This window comes from Suricata suricatta, chromosome 11 (assembly GCF_006229205.1).
Source record: "Suricata suricatta isolate VVHF042 chromosome 11, meerkat_22Aug2017_6uvM2_HiC, whole genome shotgun sequence".
In the NCBI taxonomy this organism is placed as follows: Eukaryota; Metazoa; Chordata; class Mammalia; order Carnivora; family Herpestidae; genus Suricata; species Suricata suricatta.
Genome location: NC_043710.1, coordinates 20,816,328 through 20,822,766, shown reverse-complemented (window position 1 = coordinate 20,822,766; position 6,439 = coordinate 20,816,328). Strand labels below are relative to the sequence as shown.

The 6,439-nt window shown below is 38.9% G+C and overlaps 1 protein-coding gene across 1 annotated transcript in view; it reads right to left on the bottom strand.

Annotated features, from left to right (window-relative positions):
* LRRC4C (leucine rich repeat containing 4C) overlaps positions 1-6,439 on the bottom strand; it is a 1,176,981-nt gene that overhangs the window by 907,751 nt on the left and 262,791 nt on the right. The window lies entirely within an intron of this gene.

Sequence of the window (6,439 nt, the reverse complement as noted above, 5' to 3'; positions counted from 1 at the left end):
AGCGGCTGCACCAGTTTACATTCCCACCAACAGTGTAGGAGGGTGCCCGTCTCTCCACACCCTCGCCAGCATCTATAGTCTCTTGATTTGTTCATTTTAGCCACTCTGACTGGTGTGAGGTGGTATCTCAGTGTGGTTTTGATTTGTGTTTCCCTGATGATGAGTGACGCTGAGCATCGTTTTATGTGTCTGTAGGCCATCTGGATGTCCTCTTTGGAGAAGTGTCTGTTTATATCTTCTGCCCATTTATTAACTGGGTTGTTTTTTGGGTGTGGAGTTTGGTGAGTTCCTTCTAGATTTTGGAGACTAGCCCTTTATCTGATATGCCATTTGCCACTATCTTTTCTCATTCTGTTGGTTGCCTATTAGTTTTCTTGATTGTTTCCTTTGCATTGCAGAAGCTTTTTATCTTGATGAGGTTCCAATAGTTCATTTTTGCTTTAATTTCCCTTGCCTTTGAGGATGTGTTGAGTAGGAGATTGCTGCAGTTCAGGTCAAGGACATTGTTTTCTACTTTCTCCTCGAGGGTTTTGACGGTTTCCTGTCTCACATTCAGGTCCTTCAGCCATTTTGAGTTTATTTTTGTGTATGGCATAAGAAAGTCAGAATAGAAAGAACTTACTTAAACATTATAAAAGCAGTTTATGAAAAGCCCACAGCTAATATCATCCTTAATGGGGAAAAACTGAGGGCTTTCTCCCTGAGATCCAGAACATGACAGGAGTGTCCACTCTCACCACTGTTGTTTAACATAGTGCTGGAAGTCCTAGCATCAGCAATCAGGCAACGAAAGGAAATAAAAGGCATCAGAATTGGCAAAGAAGAAGTCAAACTTTCAGTTTTCGCAGATGACATGATACTCTACATGAAAAACCCAATTGACTCCACCAGAAGCCTTCTAGAACTGATCGATGAATTCAGTAAAGTTGCAGGGTACAAAATCAATTACAAAAATCAGTTGCATTCCTATACACCAGTAATGAAGCAGCAGAAAGAGAAATCTGATCCTGTTCACAACTGCACAAAAAACCATAAAATATTTAGGAGTAAACCTAACCAAGGATGTGAAAGACCTATATGATGAAAACTATAGAAAACTTATAAAAGAGATTGAAGAAGACACCAGGAATTGGAAAAACATCCCTGTTCATGGATTGGAAGAATAAACATTGTGAGAATGTCATTACTACCCAAAGCAGTCGACACATTCAATGTAATCCCCATCAAAATTGCACCAACATTCTTCTCAAAGCTAGAACAAGCTATCCTCAAATTCATATGGAACCACAAAAGATCCTGAATAGCCAAAGTAATGCTGAAGAAGAAAACCAAAACAGGAGGCATCACAATCCCAGACTTTAGCCTCCACTACAAAGCTGTCATCATCAAGACAGTATGGTATTGGCACAAAAAACAGACACATAGACCAATGGAATAGTATAGAGAACCCAGAACTGGGCCCACAAATGTGCAGCCAATTAATTTTTGACAAAGCAGGAAAGAGTATCCAATGGAGAAAAGACCGTCTCTTTAGCAGGTGGTGCTGGGAGAACTGGACAGCAACATGCAGAAGAATGAAAAAAGCACTTTGAAAAAAATGATAGATTTCATGCATAAACTTGCTGTTTCCTTCACACCTGTAAAAATAGGAACTTTGGGTCCAAAGGTCTCCAGCAGAAAAGGACTAACTCCCATTTGAAACAAATGAGGATGACAGATCATTTATTTCCATCCTCCTTTTATAATTAGAAGCAAAATTTGAAATTGGGTATGTGTATGTGAGGTTTGTACATGTGAGTGCTTGATCTGCAATGTTTCTGACAAAGTCTTAAAAATGACTAGACTGTACTGATCACGAAAATCACTCAAGGGCTGAGCTGGCATCTTACAGTATCACAATTTCCTCGTATTCCACAGGAACACAGTCCATGTATGGACCTTTGACCCAATGGGTAATTATTATCCTTATTATGGAAAAGCTTTTGATATCAGGAAATGACTGCCACAAGAGTTTAAAAGCTGGTGCAATAATCACCTTCCAGTTTGATAAATTAAGAGGCAATGAGAAATGACCTCAGCTCAGCATTCTCGTGAGTTGGTCATCATCAGCAAGACAAGTTCCCCTTTGGACTCTGCTATCAGTCTTCGTCTTTGAAAGAACTTTTAAGAATGTTGGTCATTAATAAATTACACATTTTAATAGCTGGATAATGAACTGTTTCCCCCACTCAATGAGTCAAGCAATTTCCCCTTCCCATTCAAAATGTTTTCTTCTTTGACTTTGGCTATATGGAAAGCAAGACATTATAACTTCTTATTGTCCATTGGTAGGATTCTTCAGATTTCTACCCTTACCTTCCCCCTACAGCCACATACATACAACCTTGTGAATATAAGCTTTAGAATTTTTAGGGATTCTTTATATAAATAATGAATTTGGAGGAAAGAAATCTGATGCATATTGAAAGAGTGATCACTGAAAGAACAAGATCTTAGAAAAGACAAAGGCACAAAAAGTTATACTCTCAGTATTCATCTGTTTCTCTGAACTACCATACTTTTCACTAAATAACTCTCAGAGAATAAATTTCCCTACCCTCAGGAACCAACTGCTGCCATATAGCATTTCCAAGCTCTGTTTGGCTCCTTTAGGAAAGTATTCTTGATATTAACCTAGTGAGTTAGAAAGAGAAACATTGAGCTTATCAATTAAATGCTGAGGATCAATACCTGGCCTTAATAATAGATACCCTCAGAGTATTACAGTAAATTGGTAGTAAAACAAAAGAGAGTTGAGTTAATATTTATGCAGTCCTGCTAGAGCCGTGACTCACAAATGAGTTACCACACTCTGACCCCTTTCCTTCCTTCTCTAAGATCATCATTCACTAATGAGGTAAATACATAACACTAACCAATAACTATCACTTAGCTGCTTTGCTGCTGTTCAAAAGCAAGTTAAGTTCTATTAGATTTTTATCCACCCTGTAGACAAGCCCATCTAGCATGTTAATGAATTTCCTTAAAAAAATGCCTTTACTTTAATAATCTTTCCCTTTGAGCTACTACCAGCAAAAGCACTCTAGCAGCTATTAGAACTTGTCAAAGAAGTTTATAGTGATGATTTCAGTATGAGTGTAACCATCTTGCCTCCCAGTCCACAATCCCAAAGGCTTAACACTTACTTACCTCTGATGTATTAAGTATTTTTGAATAATGTAACCACTTAATAAGTCATGCTGAAAACCCATGTTTAAAACAATGATACTCACACACCAAAAAGAATGAACGAGAATCTGATAGAGAATATGGGGCCACCTGATAGCATCCACATCATCCAGCTGACTCACAGCCATCACAATTACTTTGTAAATGTTACTATGGAAGGAATTTCTGGTTGTGTTCATTCATCCAGTCTTATAGTAAAAAGACCCAAACCCACAAGATTTTAGAGGTGATCTTTCATTAGAGACATAGAAAGTTGAATCTCTGTAATTTCAGGTCATATAAAAACTGGCACTTTTTTCTAATACATGTAGTGTGCATCCAAGCGAGAAATTACCACATCCTCAGATCAGAAAACCTAGGTTTAAAGTCCGACTGTAGCCACTATCCTACATGCATGATCTTAAATAAGCAACCTAATCTTTCTAGACCACAGTTTCTTTATTTGTACATTATTGATAACAAGAGCCTCTTCCATGGTTGAAACTATTACAGAAGTGAAGGTATCCTAGAAGGATTTCTCGAGTTTCTAATTAGATGTTGAGTAAGTTAGCTGAGTCATTTATTAGGCCTTCAAAAAGTTTTTGTTGTGTACATTGTAGATATAACTTTCTACTGCCTGACAGTTCCAAACTATGCTCAGCAACACTGACTCCCAGGATGTATTTAAGTATCATTATACGCAGAACATTGCCAATTTCATATTTTCCAGCAAAGACATCAAGTCCAATGTGGGAAAGACCCTGTGAGTTATGGACACCAAGAAACCTCCAGTGCAACTGGAATGCACGGAGAAGAGAGTGACAGGAGCTAAGTTTAAAGAGTGAGGTGGAAGACTGGATCACGTGGCGTCTGCCAGGCATGATAAGCAGATTGGGTTTATGTGCAAAGGGAAGGTTTAAATGGAAGAATGATGTGATCTCATTTGCATTTTTTAAATTTGGCTGCAGTATTAAGATTGCAGCAAAAAGCTTAAACAAAGAATCAAGGAAAGGAAGCCCACTAGGAAGTTATTTTAATTAGGATAATGACCTATACCAAGGTGGTGAAGGGATGAAGAGAAACGGAAACAAGGCATATTTTGAAATTAGAACAAGAGGAGCATAAAAAAGGGGGGTGACAGTGAAGAAAAAAGAGAAACCGGTAACTAGGAGATAAATTCCCAGGATAACACTTTTTTCCCACCCTTGGATCTATTTCAGCTGTACCCAGCTAGCACACATTTCCCTTCTCTAGAGTCACAAAGCAGCCCCATGGCTCCACACTAATGCTCTCCTTCTCAGAATGGCTCTAGTATTTAATGCTGGCCTCACTCATGGCCCCTTTCTGACAGTTTATGGAGCAGGGCAGCTAACCAGTTCTTGAGTCTATTGTCCTATAATTACATTGCAAACAACAGAAAGCAGGGACCTAACAATCATATGTGAACATAGGTTCTGTACACTTGTAAAAAACTGACATTGAGAATGATCTGTGTGGTCCTGATTCAATGCTGATGACATTTTTGCAAGAGCACTCATTTTACATATTGTATTTATTTTTACATAATTGAGTAGGATATTTATCCTCTTGCCCTGCCCACTTGTTCCTTCCCCAACCCCTAGAGCCCCAGGTGGAGGACAAGAGGAGTAAAGGACCAGAGAGGTGAAACTCAGACTCACTCGTAAAACGTAAACAGCTTCATCTACTAATGGCCTGGAAAGCCTTATAATTAAGGCAAACTGCTAAAGTAAACAGACAATTAGCTTGTCCTTTTGGGGTGTAAACAAGAAGAGAATCCAAACATTTACTGGAAGAACTCAGTAGATAGAGAACGCCTTTGGGCTGGGTTTTATTCATCTTCTTTATTGTTGCAACAGCACAGTGCCAGGTGCTTAACATACTAAGTTTGTGGGAATGAATGAAGCAAGGAATGAATGAATGTCCTCCTCCACTGTATTTATCATGGCCTAAGAACTGTGCAGACAGATTTCCTCATCTGCGACAATGTCGATGCATTGGCCAAACAACTTTAAAATGATGTATGCTTGACTGAGTGCATTTGTGTTGGTCCACACTTGCATACACAAAAATATATCAGCAAACCAGAGGCTCGATGTTTAAAATCTGAAATGATGTGGCACTAGTTTGGCTGTAGTTTATTTTCAAACATGCTGCATCTGCAGAATGTTGGGTAATGATGATGAAAGCCCTTTCAGAATAATTACAATCCAATCATTTAGCACTGAGCCCCTTCTGAAGCTCACTGTCACTCGTTCAGCGCCTCAGAAATTAACGCCTCTTGCCACGGTGAAGAAAGTAGTGCAGCAGTAACTTACGGGTGTATATTCCAATAATGAGAATTTGAATGATGAAGTGTGATAAAATCAGCTGGCCTTGGCTCATCTGTCTTAATAATTGATCATTGTAATCTGTCTTAACCCCTCCCTGCCCTCTCTTTCCCCAGCTATTTTCTCCTTCAGGGCAAAGTGCTTTTATTCTCCAATCTGTAGAAATTTATCTTACTAGTGCCTCATTCATTTCAAGAATATTGGTTTGCACAGAGTCTCACACATTATTTTTATTTTAAATTAGGGTAGATATAGCTAAGCCACAGTTCCTTAGACCCACAGTTTGCCTGGAATTTTCTCTAAGTTACAGTGAGTGCCAAGAGCCTCTTGTGAAGTCCTTTATTTATGACATGCAAGATGTCCTCTGCTCTTTGAGTGACCTTAGAGTTGACCAATTGTAGCAGAAATCTCTTGGCCTAATAAGATGTAGTCCTTTCTATGCTGCTACGAATATAGCTAAATCCATCTGTTTTCCAGCCTATTGGTTATCCCTCAATGGGAGTGTAAATGAAAAGGAAACACCAATCCCTATCATGAGAGCCAAATCATGTAGGGATCCCATCAAACTGTGAATAAGTCAGACTTAATAAAGAACTTGGCAAAAATTCTCAGTCATGCAAATCAGAGGGTGGTCCCAGAGGAGAGACAACAGGGTTGTTTATAAATTGAGCTAAGCATTTTAAACCTTAAGAGGCTGGTGCATTGGAACTGGGGAGCTTTGGAATGGCTGGTAGACAGATGACTCCTGCTGCATAAAGCACATAAGCTCCGTCTCTATCCACTTCACTTCTTGATGCATAAAATATGTTTTTAAAAAGGTTGTTCAGCTCAAAATATGTAATCATTTGTCTGGGGCACAAACCCTGATTTTCAGAATCAAGCAT